This window comes from Lissotriton vulgaris, chromosome 9 (assembly GCF_964263255.1).
Source record: "Lissotriton vulgaris chromosome 9, aLisVul1.2, whole genome shotgun sequence".
Lineage (NCBI taxonomy): Eukaryota > Metazoa > Chordata > Amphibia > Caudata > Salamandridae > Lissotriton > Lissotriton vulgaris.
Genome location: NC_141697.1, coordinates 1,219,890,012 through 1,219,912,179, shown reverse-complemented (window position 1 = coordinate 1,219,912,179; position 22,168 = coordinate 1,219,890,012). Strand labels below are relative to the sequence as shown.

Here is a 22,168-nt window from a genome sequence, read left to right as displayed (position 1 = left end):
TTTACCGTTTTATTTGATTGATCTTTTTCTTAAACTTATTTATTGATTTACATAATCTGTTTATGTACCTATTTGATGTAATTTTGTGTTTCCTTAAACCTAATGTTTCTTTGTTTGCCTCCTATTAAATTGCAAAAAAAAAGTTAAAAAAAAGAAAATCTGCTCCTGGAATTTCAATGGGCTGGGAGATAAGAACTCGGACCTGGAACTGCCATCTTACCTGCAAAAATGTTATATAATTTTACTCCAAGAAACATGGAGTGAAGCATCGATGGCATTGCATGGCTTCAACATGCTTCACCTACCGGCAACTAGAAACGCTAAATTCGGACACAAAAAAGGGAGGTTTAGCTACATACAGCTCCATAGACAGTATTTATGCAGCAGAACCCTTACCATACAACCCAGCGCCACCAAACGAAATAAAAGTAATTTGAATTACTCTACAGGGGAAGACGAGAAAAGAACATATAATACTTGTGAACCTCTATCTGCACCCAAGCGACAAAAATAAAGGGAGTCAACAATTAAAGGAGGAGCTGGTGAAAGTTATAACAGAGGAGAAAACAAACAACTGGATAATAACTGGGGACTTCAACCTATACATGAGGAAACTAGCTGTTGATATCAAGTCAGAGGAGGATCCATTTGCTTGGGAGGAAATGCCCCAAGACATCAGCACAGATGGAAGATCCACAAACACCTCAAAATCTGTTGTCGTTCTTAGAGCAACTGGGCTCACGTGCATTAAACAGCAGATTTCCTGGAGATCGCCCACAAACAGCAGCTTTTAATAATGCATCAGCAGGGTCCACAATTGACTACACATTCTGCTCTCGCCATATGTTGACAAGAGTAAAAAACTATTGCATTGGAAGCGTAGATTTCAGTGGCCACTTACCCCAAGAAATCACAATAGATCAATCATTATACAAACTGCCCTCTGCAAACACAATCTGCTCAGAATGCACCAAAAACAAAAGAAGAGTAAAATGTAGAACCAGTGATCCCAAGGGACTCCTCTCTTTAGCAAAACAAATCTGGGAAGAAGGGAAAGCAGGCAATCCCGATATAATTGTAGGCTGGGAGGCATTAACAAACGCCCTACGTAATAGCTACAGAGATTTAAAGGGCCATTCTCGAAACAGGAGAATAAAGTGCTATTAAAACCTATGGTCAGGCCCCATCCTACGTAACAACGGCAAACTAAAACAGCTAAAAGTATGGATTAACTACACACTGCGGAGGCTGAAGAGTGATCACTCAGAACTGCGGCAGTTAAAAGCTACCCGGAAAACACTTTTATATGGCAAGACAAAAAGGAGGCCGAGGAATCTCTACACTTCTGTACGATATTAAAAGCAACAACAGTCCACAGTTCTGGAAAAAGATTAATGCCCTATCTAACTCGCAAGGTCAGCACAACAGCTCCAGTGTCACAGAAGATGCTTGGATAAGTTACCTTGAATCCCATTTTAACAAAAAACAGACTCCCCAAATTGGTTTAAATAACCCTGCGCCCGGCACGGAAACCCACCTGCACCAGTGAAACCTCATGGCAGAACACGACCAGAACCTCATGATTACTAAAAACCTAGTTTACAAGAGAATTTTGAAGGGTAGGCGAGAGGGAGTTCCTGGCCCAAACGGGATCCCACCTATACTATTCAAACAAGATCCTGAATTTTGGGCCATAGTCCTAAAACTGATTTTTGATAATATCCTACAGACATCAATAATACCATCATCGTGTAGGAGCTCAATAATCTCACCCATTTATAAAAAAAGGTAACCGGAGCGACCCAAAGAGCTACCGGCTGGTAGCTCTTCTGGACAATGAGGCTAAATACTATGCCGGAGTACTTTTACAGAAATTAACATCATGGGCCACAGAAATCCGAGCAATACCCTATATTCAAACTGGATTTGGCAGAGATATGGGCACTGCTGCTAACATCTGCGCCCTCTCACTAATGATTGACACTGCACTTGTAATCAAACAGCCTCTATACATGTGCTTCATCGATTACAGTTCAGCATTTGATCGTATAAACAGAAATATTCTGTGGCAAAAACTAAAAATGTTAGGTATCCCACCATTACTCCTGAGACAACTAATCCTTCTGTATAGTAACACCTGGGTACAAATAAAGTTGGGGGCAGGAGACCACTTATCAAAAAAGATCAACACAACCTCTGGACTAAAACAAGGGTGTGAACTTGCCCCAACACTTTTTTATCTATTTATGACCGAGCTTGCAGTCCAACTCCATGGAATTAATGCGCCTGCCCTGAAGCTAGGAGGTCGTCTGCTATCTAACATTCTACACTCAGACAACTTAGTACTCATCAGCAGGACACCCATAGGACTACAACGCCTGCCGGACACTACATTTCAATACTCCGACATCAATAGACTAAGCATCAACCAAGATAAAACAAAAGTCATGTGCGTAAATAAACGGAAAACAAAAACAAAGTATAACTGGCACCTGCCAAAAGTTAAGCTTGAAGTCGTACAAGAATATAAATACTTGGGAGTCATGATTGATAGCAAAGGCAACCACAAAGCGCAATGTGAGGCAATAAAAAAGAGGGCATTAACAGCGATTGCACTAAGGAACTTGAAAAATATAAAAGCTGGGCCAAGCTTTCTCCCTCTGACCAAGGTGAAGAAGAGGAGGACATAGTCCATATCATAACCATCTGCCCTGAGCTGATGCGGGAACGCTGGTCACTACTTAGACCAATTTTTAACAAAAAACAAATACGGTCGTGCCGACAGGCAGTGCTTGCAAGCTTTTCTGGCGAAGATATTCAATTAAGCGGCTACCTGGTTAAAATTTTAACTGCAGCGGACCTTCGATAAAAACGGACATCAACGGATCATAAATGAAGCTGTACTGGAACAGAGATGGCGACGACCTTTCAATCCTTTGCGCTCACATCTCTAACTATGTTTTTAAGCATACAATTTTAAGCATTTTTTGCACATATAAGCCTCCAAGGAAATGATCAATAGCCTATTCATCCTTGTACAAACTAATGAATGTTGAGATGGGACTATGCACTACAAACATGCATTTGTTAGCATGTCTTTATTTTGTAGCCAAGACTCTCACTAGCGGGGCAATTCTGTCTCATGAACTGCTGCTAACCTCAAATGATAACCCGTAGTCTTGTTTCTTCGTTTTTTTCAGGGTTGGTGGAGTGGATCCTTTCCGTGATCTCAACGTGTGCTTTTTAATTGTGGTCATAAACCTATTTTAAATTGATGTTTTACTGCTTACAAACGATATTCAATCTTTTTGTAATGGTTTTAATCAACTGCACAATAAACATATTACGTACTTACGTAATTATTACACTGCATGCAAGACAGTACCACAAGTACATTCAACTAGCTCTGTCCATATATACAATTATTGGCTTTGAAATGTGACAAAAGAATTCTATTATATTCCGGATTAAGTTCTACTCTGTGTGGAGCTGATGTAGGGAAGTTATTAGGTCTCATGTAAATGTGAGATGTGCTAGTGAGTAAAATAACCACTGCCAGCGTTACAGAGGACAAAGCTTTTGTTCTGTCTGTAAATCCTTTAAGAAAGCAGTGCTCTGAGGCTGTAATTAATACTTGGGGAGTAACAACACATGTACCAGGAACTACTGTCTGTAAACCCTTTAAGAAAGCAGTGCTCTGAGGCTGTAATTAAAACTTAAAGAGTAACAACATATGTACCAATAAGTGCCCTTATGGGAGGTTACAGGAAGAGACAAGGCGATACTAAGGAGGAACTACTAAGCCTATTGACCAATGAAAAGCCACCATTTTCGAAGGACCGGGACAGGGGCCAATTAAAACAATGTGGCAGAACGTTTCGTTTTTGTTTTTATTTGCAGTGGAATTATTATATTTGGTTTGCACTATTGCCAATAGTATAATAAGCAAAAGTAAAAAAGAAAATTGTCTTTAACACCAACAGCTCTAACTTTAACAAATTGGAAACCTATTGCATTAGAAATGCAATCGATTTTGCATTTGTTCGAGTTACTGGCATTATACATTTTTATCTAGACATGTTGCAGGGTACAGTACACATATGGTACTGCACCCTGTAGGAGATCTTGTAAATCCACCATACCCATAATGCATTGCATGCAAGACAGTACCACGAGTACATTCAACTAGCTAAATCCATATATAAAATTAGTAGCTTTGAAATGTGACAAAATAACTATTATATTGATTCCGGATTAAGTTCTACTCTGTGCGGAGTTGATGAAGGGAAATTAAGACTGTGTCATATAAATGTGAGATGTTCTTGTGAGTGAAGTAGCACTACCAGCCATTTTAGGATTAAGTGCGTGTCCTGCCTGAAGCCTTTTAATAAAATAGTCTCTTCAGGCTGTAATTAAGACCTAGGGAGTAACAACACATGTAACAGGGGTGTCCTCATGGGAGGTTACAAGAAAAGACTTGGTGGTACTAAGGAGGGACTACTAAGCCTATTGACCAATGAAAAGCCACCATTTACAAAGGATGGGAACAGGAGCCAATTAAAAAGATGGTAGGAAAGTGGGCAGAGCTTTATGCATATATCCTGAATACAGCGTATCTCGAAGAGACCGCGCAAGCACTGCCTAGGCGAGACCTAAAAAGGTCATTATGCTCGTTGCAGGGGGTTCTCCTAACCCGCTGATGACTGCAGTTGGCAGCACTAACTGGTAAATTCAAGTTGGGCGACCCAGCCTGTTCCAGGCTCTGATAAGCGCTGATGGGTCCTCTCTTGGCCTTGGCACACCCCACCTTGTGGGCTTCGTTGGCTGGCTTTAAGCTCCTGCTCGGAGCTTTGCTTCCTTGCCCCCGCCTCCTCGCTACCAACAGGATTCTAGCCCATGTGGTCCCAGAGTCAGAGAAACAAAGTGCCAGTCACTTGAACTTCCAAACCCCGTTAAATCCCCATGACTGCATACTGCATGGGGCAATGGGTTGGCCTGTTCCTGGCGCTGGCTTTATTTCCCTGTGAGTAATACCATTTTGCCTGATCACATTTCCTTTTTAAGTCAAGCCTGGGCAGCGCATGTGCTGCTCTGCGGAATGCTGTATTGGAGTATGGAATAGAATCCCCCCACTCTCTGCCCATGTTTGTTATTGGCTTGTGTCACTGCCCTTCATAAATGATGGCTTCTAATTCGTTTATCCCTAGACTTGTTAGTCCCTCCTTAGTACCGCCTTGTCTTCATTTGTAACCTCCCATAAGGACTGGCCCTTTTACTTCGGTTGTTACACGGAACGTCTTTTTTAGTCTGTAAGCACGATTTTCTTTAATGAGTTTCTCCTACTGCGGGCATGACCTGCTTTCCTGCAACTTTCAGTGCGCCATGCATGCTTTCACTTTCGGACTAGCCTGGGACAATGGTTCTCCAGTATTAGGGGTGTCTTTCATAGATTCACATGCTTGAATATTCCCCGTCGTCGAAGTGGGAGTCCCACGGTATATAAAATAGCAATAATGCTAAAATATAAATATATGTAATAACATAATACATAATAAAACCGAGATAATATACACTGAAAAACCTCAACAAAGGTTCCTCCATAGGAATGCAGTATAGAGAGAACTCATTTGCAACATATCCGTGTCATTATGTTAGTCCAAACTGCAGCCAATCAGGCTCAAGCACCCTCTAGAACCTTCTCCTCAGAAGCTCAAGCCCACAGATTTTCTACCGCACGTCGTGTGAAGGGAGTCTCCCTGAGCTCTGCTCAGTTTTCTTCATTCTTGTCTTCTACTTCTGTAGTTCTCAGGATGTCAAGTAAGAAAACTTTGTTTAGGCCTTGCTCCTCCTGTGGGAAGCTGCGTCTGTTTGAGAAGGACCCCCACCAAAAATGTATTTACTGTCTTTATCCTGAACATAAGGTGGCTGACTGCAAGTTTTGTAGAACTTTTCCTGCTAAGACTCTCAGGGACAGGGAAGGTCGTCTTCTTTTGTGGTTGAAGCGCCTTCAGGACAAGGAAGGAGTCTTGTCTGATGCAGAGAGTTTCCAGTCAAGTCCTTCAACTGCTCCTTCTAAGCGAGGCAGTGTTCAGGAGTTGCCTTCTCCTTTCCTGAAGGAGAAAAAGCTGGCCTTAACAGTAGCCCCCGTGAAACCTACTGCTACTGTCACTTCTGTGACTACGCCCACGAGACCTGGCTCTCAGGCGTCTTTTCCAGCCTCTACAAGTGTTTTTACACTTCAGTCAGCGCGGTCGTCGACGGGCTCGTCGACGACCATTCCATCGACGAAATTGGCTGCTGTGGCTTCGTCGACGGTTACTGTGACGACGACATCGGCTTCGTCGTCGTCGACTAGGGTTTCGTCGACTGCTTTCACGACTACGAAAGCCTCTACCTCCTCAGTCTCGTGGACCATTCCTATTATATCGTCGACGAAAAAGCCTCTGTCGACGAAGAAGTCATCATCGACGATGCATGTCCCGTCGACGGCGAAGATCCCGTCGACGACGAAGATCCCGTCAACCAGCTCGTCGACGACTTATATCCCGTCGACGAAGGCTTCGTCGACGACGAAGATAACATCCAAGGATTCGACGACTAAGTTCCCGTCGACGAAGACTCCGTCGACGGCTGTGTCGAACCACTCGTCGTCGACTAATACATCCAAGACATCACCGTCTCCGACAGCTGTTTCTAAATCGTCGTCGACGGCTGCTCCAGTTCAAACATCTACGTCGACGACAGCTTTGCCTTTACCTCCTGGAACACAACAAGAAGACTCAGCATCCACTTCAGGATCACTGTCTTTCGCTAATATGCCTTTAGTGCCTTTGGACACTTCCGCTCCTACAGTCGTTACGGAGTCTTCTTTGAGCAATATCCAGGACTCTGCACTCCAGTTGCCGCCTCCTACTCTTCAGCCACCTTCACCATTGTTGGTAACTGACCATGAAACGGAATCCATCGCAGATGAAAATGTTTTTGATGAGGCTCACAGTCCATCGGACTTGATTATCAAGTGTCAGGACACTAGTTCTGAAGATGACGAGGAGGAGATTGAAGAACAACAGGAGGAACAATATGTGCAAGTTCCTATGGCGACTTTTCCGGTATCGCTGTTTTCCAACCTCCAACATATGTTGGATGATTACAATAGGAGATTTCCTCCTACGCCTCAGGGTACCGGGTCTTTCTACCTCTGAGACCACAGAGCCTACTCAACCTCATCAAACTCCTCTGAGGCAGACTGCTCCACCGGAAGGGCCACATCCGGCTATCCCCACTAATTCTCAACGAGATGTGGAAGATGAATCAGAGCCGGAAAGAGAAGGAGAAGTTGCTCAAGATACAGATGATGACCAAGATCCGGATATGGCAGATTTCGACGGCTATCGAATACAAACGCCCTCTCCACAACAGGGCGATTCCGGCGATTCACCTCCGGTTGACATCGCTAGCTTCCATAATTTGATGGATAAGGCGGCAGACCGCTTCAAATTGCCAAGAGTGCAGCGAGACGAGGACTGCTTTCTCTATGACTTTAAAAATCAGCCTTATAAACAGGTCCACACCATACCTATTATTGAATTTGTGTGGAAGGAGGGATTAAAGATCATGCAGGCCCCTAACTCCTTACCTGCTCAGCTCCCGCGATTGGAGAAGAAATACAAGGCCCCGACGGGCTCACCTGCTTGCTTGCTCTCGCATCCTAAACCAGATTCCGTTGTGACCCAAGCAGCGCAACGTCGGGCGCGTAACCCTGCAACTCCTGTCACTTCTCCTCCTGATAGGGAGGGTCGACGTTTGGATGCGATTGGGAAAAAATTTTCATCCATGGCATCTACTTCAGCCTGTGCCGCTAATGCTTTGGCCATTCTAGGTCGTTTCGACCGACAAATGTGGTCAGACATTTCTGTGCTGGTTTTGTTGATTCCGGAAACATCCAGAGCAGAAGCACACCAAATCCTTCAAGATGGTAAGAGGGCTTCAGAAGAAATAATTGACTGTGCTGTGGACGTTGCGGGTACTGCTTTCCGTATCCTTGCCAGTGCTGCGGCTCTCCGGTGCCAGGGTTGGCTAAAGTCCACATCGTTCCGACAAGAGATCCAGTCGAAGATACTCGACATGCCGTATGACGGGGAGTCTCTTTTCGGCTCACATCGATGAGGCTTTGGAATCGATAAAGAAAGATACCGATACGGCAAAGTCGCTTGGTTCCTTACAATTCAAGAAACAGCCTTTTCGTGGTGCGCGTGGACGAGGCACCTCGTCCGGCATTTCTCGAGGAGGGCAGTCCCAGTACCGCCAGTACAATCAAGGGAACCAGTGTTACACCAACCAACAATCTACTCGTCAGCAGCAGTCCAATCCTTATAGAGGAAAAACTAACTATAGAGGCTCCAACAACAAACGTCCATGACTTTCCAGTTCAGCAGAGGGTTGGAGGCCGAATCTCGCAGTTTTACTCCCAGTGGTCTTTGATAACATCGGACCAATGGGTTTTAGACATTGTGCACAAGGGTCATGCCTTGGAATTCAGAGATTCCTCCACATTCTCCACCTTCAGGCCCGCCACCTTCCCATCTAGAGGAATTACAACATCAGGTTCATCTTCTGATAGAAAAGGGTGCAGTCGAAGTGGTTCCTGTGTCTCAGCGAGGGAAAGGTTTCTACTCAAGGTTTTTCCTCATTCTCAAAAAGACGGGGGAGTGGCGACACATTATGGACTTGAGAGCTCTCAATCTGTTCCTCAAACAACAATCTTTCCGCATGCTGACGTTATCGGAAGTCTTACGACTTCTCTGCAGGGGAGATTTCTTAACCACAATAGACTTGCAAGACGCCTATTTCCATGTGCCAATTATCCATCGACATCGGCAATACTTGAGGTTCAAGGTGGGTCACGATCTCTATCAGTTCAGAGTCCTGCCTTTTGGCCTAAGATCAGCACCTCGTGTCTTCACGAAAGTTCTGGCTCCGGTCATGGCTCATCTGCGTCTTCAGGGAGTTCAGATCTTTCCTTATCTGGACGAATGTCTTCTCAAATCCCAATCTCCTCAACAGCTGGCTTGCGACACACGTCTATGCCAACAAAAGTTCAAGGCTCTAGGGTTAACCATCAATGTGGAGAAGTCACACTTTACACCAATGCGAAGACGAAACTTCCTGGGAGCAATTCTAGACACAAACCTGTCAAAAGCCTTCATCTCCCTCGAACGACATCAGAAGATAATTCGTCTGGTCTCACTCATCAGGTCAAAGCAGTCAGTTTCTGTGCGAACGTTAAAGTCGTTTCTGGGGATGGCATCCTCTTCTATCGCACTGATCCCAAATTGCAGGTTACGCACTCGTCCGATACAGGAGGAATTGGACCTGCAATGGCGTCAAGTGTCGGGGTCGTTCAACGATCAGGTGACGGTCACACCCCGCATGAAAAGCAGTTTGCTCTGGTGGGAACAACCAGCCAATCTAGACGAAGGGGTTTCTTTCCTAGCCTATTCTCCGGATCCGACGTTGACTACAGATGCGTCCATGGAGGGTTGGGGCGCTTATCTCCTGGACCTTTCCATCAAGGGCAAATGGACGGCGACACAACGAACCTGGCATATCAGTCGGCTGGAGTTGATGGCAATCTTCCTAGCGCTCAAATCATTCTTGCCCGTAGTGCAGGGGGAATCGGTGCTGGTTCAGACAGACAACACCACCAGCATGCACTACATGAACAAACAGGGTGGCACAAGATCTCAGCCACTGTCTCGTCTAGCTCAAAGGATTTGGGATTGGGCTCTTCATCACCAAATTTCTTTGACGGCAGTCCATCTGCCGGGGGTGTCCAACATCCTTGCGGATTCACTGAGCAGGTCCGCGTCATCCACTCACGAGTGGGAGATACATCAACCGACTCTAGACCTGGTGTTCCGCCGTTGGGGTCGTCCCATGATAGACCTCTTTGCAACCCCAGTGAATCGGAAGTGTCAAACTTTCGCAAGTTGGCATCCCCATCCACAGTCCAGCGGAAATGCCCTTCTCATGGATTGGAGCGGACTGTTTGCTTATGCATTTCCACGATCCCGTTGGTGCCGAGGACGTTGTGGAAGATGAGCAGGCAACCCTGCCACTTAATACTGATCGCGCCGCGTTGGCCCAGACAGGCTTGGTTCTCGGAACTGCTTCTGCTATCACAATGCACACCCATTCATCTGCATCCACGTCCAGACCTCCTGACAATGGACGACGGTCAAATTTGCCATCCAGATCTATCCACGCTTCAATTATCGGCATGGAACCTGAATACGTTGAATTTGCGACCTTAAATATGCCCCAAGAATGCAGAGACATTCTAGCGTCTGCTAGAGCTCCATCAATCATCAAGACATATAAGCTGAAGTGGAAGCGTTTCTGTCATTGGTGCGCTGCATCCAATGTCCACCCAATCAACTCAACTCCGGAGCAGCTTTTGCCTTTCTTTCTGAGCCTCGCTCAGTCTGGTCTCTCTCATGCCACCTTGAGAGTTTTTCTAGCGGCTATTTCACACTTTCGGCACGATGGCTCAACGTCTCTCTGTTCATCCAGAATCACCCGACAATTCTTTAAAGGTCTCTTCAGAAAGTTTCCTCCAATTAGGCGCCCTCCTCCGGCATGGCACCTCAACGTGGTATTGTCACAACTTATGAAGCCTCCATTTGAACCGATCCACAGAGCAGACATCAAGTATCTTACCTGGAAGGTTGCTTTACTTTTGGCCTTAACATAGTCTCCTCGTGTCGGTGATCTTCACGCTTTCACGATCAAGCCTCCGTATTTACAATTTAAGCCCGATGGAGTGTCACTTTGTACCAATCCTTCTTTTTTGCCGAAAGTACCTACTGATTTCCATTTGAACGAACCTGTCTTCTTAAAGACTTTTTTTCCCGGATCCAAAATCTCCGGCAGAACAACGACTACATTCTTTAGACATCAAGCGTTGTCTGAAATTTTACATTTCAAGGACCACCCCTTTCCTTAAATCCGATCAACTGTTTGTAGCATATGGACGGATGCGGAAGGGACATTCAGTGATAAAGCAGACAGTTGCAAGATGGCTCTCAGCGGCCATATCCTTTTGTCACCAGCAAGCTGGCAAGCCTTTACAACGCCCAGTGAAGGCACATTCAACGAGAGCGATGGCGTCATCCACCGCTTTGTTTGCTGGGGTGCCTCTACACCAGATTTGTCGGGCAGCGACATGGTCCAGCAGGCACACCTTTACCAGACATTACTGTTTATAAGCCATCAACGAAGCGGATACCGCAGTGGGGCAAGCAGGGCTTCGTCATCTTTTCAAATAAGGTGAGCCTCTGTTCCCTCCTCCATTTCTTTTGAGATTGCTAAATGCTTTTAAGCTATATGTTGTTCTTTTCAAGTGTTGAGAATATTTTGCAATCTCAGCTTCTAAGGAGGTTACTGCTATCTATTTTATTCAAGCATGTGAATCTATGAAAGACACCCCTAATACTGGAGAAGAACAATTGTTACTTACCTGTAAACAGGTGGTTCTCCAGTATTGGTGTCTTTCATAGATTCACATGCGACCCTCCCTCCTCCCCTCAGAGGCTCTTTTCTCCTCATACGCTCTTATTACTTGTGCTACGAAAATCTGAGGGCTTGAGCTTCTGAGGAGAAGGTTCTAGAGGGTGCTTGAGCCTGATTGGCTGCAGTTTGGACTAACATAATGACACTGATATGTTGCAAATGAGTTTTCTCTCTATACTGCATTCCTATGGAGGAACCTTTGTTGAGGTTTTTCAGTGTATATTATCTCTGTTTTATTATGTATTATGTTATTACATATATTTATATTTTAGCATTATTGCTATTTTATATACCGTGGGACTCCCACTTCGACGACGGGAAATATTCAAGCATGTGAATCTATGAAAGACACCAATACTGGAGAACCACCTATTTACAGGTAAGTAACAATTGTTCTTGCCGCTTCTTTGAATAGGTCTTGAATTTACAAGAGTTTGAACTATTGGCATTGTAAATGACAAGGTCTTTTATCTATGTTAATTAGCAAAACAGATAAATAAAAGGCATTGTCATTAACAATGCCAGTAGCTTAAACTCCTGCAAATGTGAGACCTATTGCAGTGCAAATGCTTATGTTTATAATGTCCTGCAGCTCCCCAGACTGGTCTGCTTGCTTAACACTCATTTCATCTTCACGTTGCTGCCTCTTGAGCATTCATCTTGGAATGGTATTTGCCTTGTGTTTCAATATTATACTCTTCTAAGATAGCTGCATTGTTGAAAGTATTACGTTGCCAACTGTGGGTCAGCACAACAGTGATACGCTCAACACTTTAGGATCTGGGAATTGCAGTCCAGTATGAAGTTTACTGAGGGGATATCTTGGAATATTACTGTGCATCATTGTTTTTTCGTTCCAAGATGACCAACACATTGCTTCTAAATGTGTCCGCTATATTCGAACTTGAAAACAATACACTATATACAATACTATTGCAAGATCGCATCCTGCTGCTTTTTTTTTTATATTTCAAGCAAAGATAAGAGCTTTAAAATACACATGATTTAAAATGATGTATTTCCCTATGACTTAGGCTCCGAGGATTGGTGTGTCCATGTCCCTTACAGGTATTGTACAGTTTGTAACGTGTGATTTACTTACCTGAACCCTATACTTTTGTAGATGCAAGACTTGGATACCATTTAATGAATCGGTGCCAGCTCGGTGAAAAGGAGATTTTCCTTCGCCAGAGGTATGTATGACCATAACCTGGACTTCTGGAAAATGCATCATTTTATATCTTGTGTACTTAAGGGCCCTTATCTTTTAATTAACAGATGTCTAGACGGACTTCCTTGTCTTGATGAGACACGCGGCTTCTCTCCATCTCCATAGGGTCTAAACTTCAACACAAACCTGTTGGTGTCTGATAAAACTGTTCTTCGAATCTGGGTTCAAATGCTTTTTATTGCGACATAGATACTATATGTTAGGAGACCCCCCAGTGTTTTCTCTGTCCAAGTGTGTTGTGAGTGTTTGCTTATATCTATATATTTTAATGCCTGGAGCACCGTATTGCACGGCACCTTCTGAGCTTTGTTCTATCATTGAGGGCCGAATGATTTTGAAATATTACTATTGATTTTGCATACCAAAAGTGGCCCTTGTTTATGCACGGATCGATTCGCTATTATCCCAAGCAATGTATTATGACATACGGGGAATAGATCACGTATAGTGTAACCCACATGATTATAGTTTGTGTTCACCACACTAGAACTTTCACATTGTACTGAAATCAGTGTGTGTCCCTTGAACATGGATCAAGATGTTAATGTATGGTGATCATATGCTGTGTGTAATCAAACAAGCCCACTCCTTATGTTCAGCCACGCTCAAGGCCCGAAGAAAGAACCTATACATAAAGCCTCAGAGACTGAAATGTTTCGACATGGGAAACTGGGTCAATTAAAGGGTCCACACATTTGCATACGCAACGTGTGAATACAGAAACAAAAATTCGCTGAAAGTATGCCAAGACGTAAATTTCGTGTCTCGTGATGTGACACTGTTTTGTATGTACCGTCAGCAGGCAATGAAACATTTTGAAAAAGTGTAGGATTACATTCTACCTTTCTGTACTAAGTGTGTGCCTGTACAGAAGAACTCTACAAGAAACCGTGCTGAACACGCTCCTGCTTCATGAACACCAGCAACTGACAGCTCGTGAGTTGAGCAGTATTTAGTCACCCACTGTGCTACATCCCATTAAAATCGAGCATTCTGTACAAACGTTGGGTATTTCTGAAACGCAGCTATCGGCAGTGCAGCAGGTCAGTGACACCAGGCCCAGTTCGCCAGGTATAGCCGTCTCTTACTACCCAACAGAGGAGCTAAATTCCTTGCTTACTTTAAGATGCACGTTGCGCTTGCTTTGTCACTGTGCTATTGGAATTATAGCTCTGACAGCGGTGATGTCTCCCATGCCCACTGAAGCAGCAGGAGGAGGGAACAAACATTGGAAATGCAATAGGTCTCGCAGCATTAGAGTTAGTGCTTTTAGAATTGTTTATGGTTTTTTTTGTAAATCTTTAGCATTTTTGTTTCCTGTAGCCAATGCTAAAGAATAAAAAAAAAAAAGCCATAAACATTTCTAAAAGCTCTAACTCAAATGCTCCGAGACCTATTGCACTGTGTGAGGGTGAGGGGTTGAGGGTGAGTGAGGGTGAGTGAGGGTGAGTGAGGGTGAGTGAGGGTGAGTGAGGGTGAGTGAGGGTGAGGGTGGGTGAGGGGTTGAGGGTGAGTGAGGGGTTGAGGGTGAGTGAGGGTGAGTGAGGGTGAGAGTGAGGGTGAGTGAGGGTGAGAGTGAGGGTGAGGGTGAGTGAGGGTGAGGGTGAGAGTGAGGGTGAGTGAGGGTGAGTGAGGGTGAGAGTGAGAGTGAGGGTGAGAGTGAGAGTGAGGGTGAGGGTGAGGGTGAGTGAGGGTGAGTGAGGGTGAGGGTGAGTGAGGGGTTGATGTTGAGGGGTTGAGGGTGAGTGAGGGTGAGTGAGGGGTTGATGTTGAGGGTGAGTGAGGGTGAGTGAGGGGTTGAGGGTGAGTTAGGGTGAGGGGTTGAGGGTGAGTGAGAGTGAGTGAGGGTGAGTGAGAGTGAGGGTGAGGGGTTGAGGGTGAGTGAGGGTGAGGGTGAGTGAGGGGTTGAGGGTGAGGGGTTGAGGGTGAGTGAGGGTTAGGGTGAGTGAGGGGTTGAGGGTGAGGGGTTGAGGGTGAGTGAGGGTGAGGGTGAGTGAGGGGTTGAGGGTGAGGGGTTGAGGGTGAGTGAGGGTGAGTGAGGGGTTGAGGGTGAGGGGTTGAGGGTGGGTGAGGGTGAGTGAGGGGTTGAGGGTGAGGGGTTGAGGGTGAGTGAGGGGTTGAGGGTGAGGGGTTGAGGGTGAGTGAGGGTGAGTGGGGTTGAGGGTGAGTGAGGGTGAGGGGGAGTGAGGAGTGAGAGTGAGGGTGAGTGAGGGGTTGAGGGTGAGGGGTTGAGGGTGAGTGAGGGTAAGAGGTTGAGGGTGAGTGAGGAGGTGAGGGTGAGGGTGAGTGAAGGGCGCCAAAGGGATTGGGGGGATGGGGCACCAACGCAGGCAGCCACAGAAGACCCGGCGTAAGGGGTAAGTGGTAGGAAAAAGGGGTCGGCAGAGTAAAGGAATTGGTAAGACAAGGATATCCTGCACAAGTATATAAATAAGTCCAGACAGGCCACTCTGGATGCACACCTTCCCCCTCGCACGGCGCATGCTCATAGAGACAAGAAGCCGGACATGTAGGGGAAAGGTTTTGTGCACTCCCGGGGTGGGTACCGATCGTGAGCATTTCTTTAAGTAGGGAGGAGGGAGGAAGCATGTCATGGTCCAAGAGGGCAATTAAGGGGTCTAGCAGCAAGGAATGTCCCACGCGGCCTCCCGTCCTCCAGTCGAGCAGGAAGTGGGCGGGGCACAACAACCGAGGCGCTGGGAACAATATGATGGGGAAACAGGGGGGCTTCCTCTCACCCCAGGAGCAGGGCCGGCTCTATTACAGAAGAAGTGCTGAGCACTTGACTGACTCCTGCCATGCATGCCTTCGCGCCCGGGCTGCGTTGCCAAGGGGGAGGCGGTTGCTGGGGTGTAGCGGGGACGGACATGGAAGCGATGCCTTGGGAGGTACCGATCCGTGACCACGGAGGGGCCCGTGGAGGGGACACGGAGCGCTGTCCTGGCAAATCCGCAGTGAGGGCTCAATATACAGTACCGGCGGCGCCCCTTCCACCTGCCCTGACACTGGAGGCCAGGCAGGCGGATTTATGCCCCGTGGGGCAGCAGAGATAAATTTCCCGGTGGCGCCAGATCAATATGATGAGTGTTTCGCCAACACGCAAGGTGTTTTATGAGCCTGAAAGAACAGAGCGCGATCACTAATAATTAAATAAAGCCGGCCTATTAAGCTTATTAGGGGACAGAGCCAGTGAGGAGCGCACCATGCAGGGAGAGATAAGACAGGGAGGAAATGTACATACGGAGAAGTGTCTGCAGCAGCGAGCCGGCGAGAGAAAAGGCAACAGTGAAGGAGAAAAACACAAGAGGCAGGAGAGAAAGAAAACAAGACGGACGGACGGTAGAGAGGGGAGGGGGGAGGAGAAATGCGACACGGCGGGAAGGGGAGGGGGCGGAGCGGGTTAAATTAAACAAACAAACAAGACGGACGGAGGAGAGGGGAGGGGGGAGGAGAAATGCGACACGGCGGGAAGGGGAGGGGGCGGAGCGGGTAAACAAAGACGGACGGGCACGCGCTTTTAAGCTCAATGCGCATGCGCATTGAGCTTAAAAGTCACGGGCACTGCAAGGAATCGCCACGATTCCTTGCAGTGTGGATAAAGAGCGGATAAGTCCCAATACTCTCGCCTTGCTCGATGCGCATGCGCATCGACAGGCGAGACCTAAAAAACTAGTGTTGAAATTCTGCATCAACGGTGGCCACAGCTCTTTAGATACTGTCAGCCAATTTAATAAGAGTACTACTGTGGAATTATTGAAAAAGTATTGTATCAAACTCATGCCATATAACTGTATGTATTATGTGATTCATGCCGATGTTATGACTAACATCAATAAAACAGATTTTAAAAAAAAAAAGGTGGCCACAGCTCAGTGCATATATTGCGCTCCCTTGTCCGCAAAGGGTTATGCGAATGTCTGCGTTGATTGACGGTACGTTTAATGAAAAGCTTTAGGGAGGTGCATGTGGATCGCAACAGTAAAATATTAATTTTGAATTCAGTAAAGATTTGAGAACAGAAAAACAGCATCCAATACCGCGACCTGCAGATACGATGACACATTACGGAAATCAGTTAAAAGATCGCGGACATGTGATCTGTATACTAATTTGTTAATATATACCTTTTCCATTTGGCAGCAGGAGTGACTCCTTGCTAACCGTGGTACCATTAGCAACCCAACATTGGCAAATTTCTCTGATCTATTAGATGAGCAGGCCCATTTTTTAAAAGGATCTGGTTGCCCATATCTTTGATGGGGTACATTGACTTTTTGTGACACCGCTGGGGACTGGCAGTAATCGCCACCGGCTGATAGCCTTTCCTGTTTCGTGGTCAGCAGAGGTATTGTCATTGAACCAGCAATAGGGCCCACCTTCTCTCGGTGGAGGAGCTGCAGTGATTTCTCCACCGTGGGATATCTCTGCATAGAAAGCATCCATAACATTTTGGTTCTCTGCTGCGTCGACCCCCAGATGGGGAAAGGATCCATGCTAGCTTACTGGCAGTTTGCTTAAGTGTGCAGGGAACAGTTGACAATGCACTGTGTCGTTAATATAACATTCCGGTACAGATTCAGGTCCAAATAAATGCAGACATTCGCGTACCCGAGCTATTGGCTTTAATGTTTCTTATCATGTTGCTGTGCAGCTTGGCAGAAAGTTATTTTAAAAAAATGCTTGGACGCATCCTGCGCTAGCACTTTTTTGGGGGCGGGCGGGCGGGGATTATTGCTGGCGGGAAGGCAGGGGCTCATCTTATTGGAGGGAGGGTGTGCATCATGGAGGGTGTAGATACTTTCTGCCTCGCCATCGATTTAAAAAAAAAATGACATGGCTAGTGCTGGCTGTTATACTGCTTTACAAAAAATGAACTGCTGTACAATAAACTGTGCAACATGGCTAAACGTTGAAAAAGCCGTTCAACATAGGCACAACCTTCTGCCTTTGATGCTCGTCTACAGTTTGAAACAAGAATTCGCAAAGCTTGATGTCTTTGTTGAAATGTAGACCCTAGTCAGCAGGGCAGAGCGGGGATGAAAGGATGCAAACAACTGGATCAAGCAGGGCTAACAAACAACTGGATCGAGCGGGGTGGAAGTGAGGAGCATCAACACAGAGGAATGGCTAGGGGGAAGGGGGCGAGCAGCAATGTGGGAGAGAACAGGAGAGACAAGACAAAACCGTATGAGAGGGACGGGGCAAGCAACTGGACAAGAAGGGTCGAGCAAAATGGGAGAGAGTGGGTGAATGAAACAGCGAAGACTTGGACGGGGAGGTTTGGGGGTGACCACGCAAATGCATGCACCCTTATGGAGTGCTCTGTCTCCAAGAAGAAAGTGTCTCCGAAACTGGGAGCAATGGAAGGACATTAGACAAGTAAGCATCACTTGGGGCCATGCTCCGGGGGAAGGACAAGCACATGAAGAGGAAGTGAAGCCAGTATTACTGACTCAAGAGAAGCAAGGAAATAAGTGACCGTGCAGCCGGCAAATGGTAAGCAGTGGCCGAGCTCTAAGCCCTCTGTAAGTAAACAGGGGGGGGGGGGGGGTTAAAACAAACTAAAGAAAAAATGAACAAGGGGAAGGAACATGCTAGCTGGAGGAGAGCGGCACAAAGTGCAGGCTGGGAAGCAGACTTTGGGAGCTGGCATGACATGTCTAAGGGTTGGATCCCTGCTCAGGGATCACCCTCCTGCAGCAGTCCCCAAGCAGTGTTCCAGTATGAAGATTGTGCTGTTCAAAAGAGGAGAGTCTCCCCTTTTTAACGGCACCTCTCCCCTTGTGGTTGGCACTAGAGGGGGAATGAACTGTGCCTGAACACCAATCAGACTGATGGCAGCCAGATCCTAAAGGCTGCTTTCGGTTTTCCAGCCATAACACCAGTGCACATGTTGTGCTACATGTCACAGAAATCCAAGTATCTGAGGCCTCAAGGGCACTTCACACTTTTCACTCTAAAAGCGTTAAACTACAGCTGATCTGCTTTAGGTTTGTCACGTGTTTTGGAAACATCCATGTGAGTTTCTGTGCTGGAATTAATCTGTTATAGCAACACAGATCGTTGTTCTAATCTGAATTGTATGCCAGTGAACTTAAGTGGTCTAGTGCCACAGAACCGAGAGGACTTAGGTCTTCAACTCTCAAACAACAGTATCAACAGAACAAGGTTCTAAGCTTACAATGATCTTGTGCCACTCCATTTTGGGATAGACAGTCATTTTTACATGGTTTCCCTCGGCAGTGCATTGGGGGCACAGCCTGGTGTGAATGGAGTCACTCTGAATGTTGACCTTGCTGCGATAGAAGATAGCCTTCGCACATTTGACTCGGTTATACTGACCTGGCAGGGAAGACCCCGACTTGTATAATAAGGATATTGCAAGTTACAGAGGAGTTCCGTGACAAATTGAGGGGCACAATGGATTATCAAGTTTATTTAGGAGGTCCTGGAAGTTCGAGGTGACTTACAATGTCATCCTAATGTATGGCAGGGGGTACTTTATTCCTTATTGAACATGGTTACAGCATTAACCTTCCCATAAGGTTAATGCTGTAACCATAAGGTTAATGCTGTAACAATCCTTAGTGTGCTGCTCTTTCATATGAAAGAGACAGGATGTCTGCAGACAAGACAAAAACAGAATCTGTAGTGCGAAATTAAACACTCCAAACCGCTATTAGAACTTTGTTGCAAAACATGTTTAGAATTAATTTAATGCAAGTCATATATGACCAACATTTGCAATGCAATTCGTCTTGCATTTGTCAGACTTAGAGCTATTGACATTGTAAATGACAATGTCTTTTATTTATAGTGCTCACTACACCAGCCCATTTTTCATTCATCCATTCTCCATTTTCCAAATTCTAGGCACCCCTGTAGATTTCAATGGGACAGAGACGCAACAAAACAGCAGTGGCTATGGGGGCAAGTCAGTGAAGGCAGCTGGGCTGTTAAAGGGGTGATAGCTTATATGTGAGATAAGAGTGTCAACAGCCCACTGACGGAGAATATGGCTCTAACATACTGAAATGTCACTTCAAGTGACAGAATTGAGGGAACCAACATGGTATGGCTGTGGCATGAGGTTTTGAAAAGCCATAGTTGAGAAAGGTTAGTGCCAGGCCAGTGAGTTACTGGGCTGACTGGGTGATCTGAAAGGGTAAGACCAGGAAAGAAATGACACGCCTTGGACTAGAGTAACAATATGGGGAGGATAGTGGCAGGGCAGTTAACGAGACGCTCTGCTGTCAAATGACTGAAGTAATGGCTGACCTCAGGAAACAGAATGGTTTTAGACGAGGCTTTGTGGCTACTCCCTCTGCCCCACAGCTTTTAACATACCTCACACACCAGATCACTTGCAGCTGTACTTTCACGTGCTGTGCTCCTGCTGTCTAGTTGAGTGCGACTCCGGAATTGCCTTTTGCTCTGAAGCAAAACAACATGGTGGCAGAAGACGCGGATATGCCCACGCAGCAGCAGCCGCACAAACTGAGGAGAGCCACTAGCACAGAGAAGCCCACGCCGAGCCCCACATAGTGATTCTGTGGGGGAAAAAAGCTGTCTGTTGGCAATAAAAGAACTGAAACAGCTCATTATGTTCTTGCAACACTGCTTAAACAACGGCTCCATCTTGGAATGGTAAAATGTTCTTAGTTCAGACGTATTCAATAAATATAACAGTAGGGTGTCGTATGATATGGCGTTTTGTAAGGGCGCTAGTCATTCTAGGCACAACTGCTATTGTTAAAGCAGCAGCGCAGTGTACTGTGCTGGTGAAATGTAAACATATTGGCTTCTGAAAAAAATGTATGCGGTGTGCCGCTCTGCTTAAAAAAAATATATATATATATTATGTTCTGTGCAGTTTCTGTGAGCCGCACATAAGAAAAGGCGTGGCGGTGTGCCATGCTCTTTTTAAAAAAAAAAAAACTGTTGCTGGAGAGCGTGTCTCGTCTCAATCAATCAATCAATCAATCAATCAAGGCATTTATAGAGCGCACTACTTACCCGGAGGGTCTCAAGGCGCTTGCTGTTGCAGACTGGAGAAAGTCAATTAAGAAAATAGTGCTCACAGACATCAAGAGTAACAACACATGGGAGGTAACAGGAGAAAATGAGGGACTACTATTAACAAATCAAAACCCACCATTTACAAAGGACCGTGACTGCCGCCAATTGAAAAGGTGGGTGGAGCTTAAAGTCCAAACCTGAATGCAGCATGTCTCAAAGAGACCGCGCAAGCGCTGCCTAGGCGAGACCTAAAGAGGACTGCCTTCCCAGTCGGGAAAGCACATTTGCGTCCATGAGCCAAATGGCAATACACAACATATGCATCGTTTGTTGCCATTTGCATTAGGTGCATAGCCAGCTTCTACCGGGGGCAGCATAGTGGGGCTGAAGCATCAGATTGTGCTTGTCAGCCTCATCTATGTATGTTTTGTAAACCAGAACATGCACAGAACTGAGTGTGTTGTATCGTCATGTGTGATGGCCAAAAGATACACTTGCCTGCGATTCTGTAATTTGAGAGCTAGCAGTTCTTTACAGCGTAAAGGACTTCAGTCCCCTTTTATAATCTTCTGTTTAATCAGCTCAACTGGAAACCATACGCGGTGTTCTTAATTGTATGGCAAGCTGGTGTGGCCAGAGGAAAGAACTCTGAATAGTGAAATTCCTGTATAGAAATTGGCTAGATACAAGTGGTGTCGCTTGTTTGATAGAGGACTCGCAGGATCCCAAAACATTTTTCCACTAGTAGCTAATTACTCCAGACAAGCAGGTGGTGAAATGCTGGAGTCCTTCCCTGTGTAGGCTGTAGGTATTGATTTTACAAAGTAAGTACAATTTAACACTATACAGAGCTCACTTGCTTTTGATATACTGCTTAAACAGTGCATTGCTCCCCCATCGCACAGCTCCATCTGGTTTCTGTTGCTCTTTGCGCTTCCAGGTCACGTGTTCAAGGCCTTTTTCCGCCCACAAAGACCCACCGCCTTCGCCTCATTACTGAGGTGGTGAATATCTGCTTTCCTGTTCTCCTCCTGTGTCTGCTTTTTTTCCCTTTGCTTTATTGCTCTTTCTCTACGTTTTGCTATTTTTGCTCTCTTTTGCCCTATTTCTATTTCCTTCATCTTTCCTCTTAATCTGGACTTTTTTGTGGTTCCCGCCCCTCCCACCACTCGTCCCCTGCCCACCTTCAGCGCCACTTCCGTCTCCCAGCTGTCCAGCCTTTCCCCTCCCCTTCCCCACAGTTGGTGTAACGAAAGTGTGCCAAAGGTAAGCCCGTCTGTGCACCTGCCCACACCTGGACCTTGCCCAGCACCATGGATCTTTGTTCCGGACCTTCCACAGCTACGA

The 22,168-nt window shown here is 46.0% G+C and overlaps 1 protein-coding gene across 7 annotated transcripts in view; it reads left to right on the top strand.

The window, feature by feature from the left end:
- Positions 1-22,168, top strand: part of QRICH1 (glutamine rich 1) — a 209,151-nt gene that overhangs the window by 61,605 nt on the left and 125,378 nt on the right. For 4 of the 7 annotated variants that reach the window (XM_086939330.1, XM_086939334.1, XM_086939335.1 and 1 more), the window contains exon 2: positions 12,695-12,764. The exons of the other annotated variants lie outside the window; for them this stretch is intronic. The gene's annotated coding sequence lies outside the window, so the exon portion shown is untranslated. The remainder of the gene's footprint in view (positions 1-12,694; positions 12,765-22,168) is intronic. 7 annotated transcript variants of the gene reach the window in all.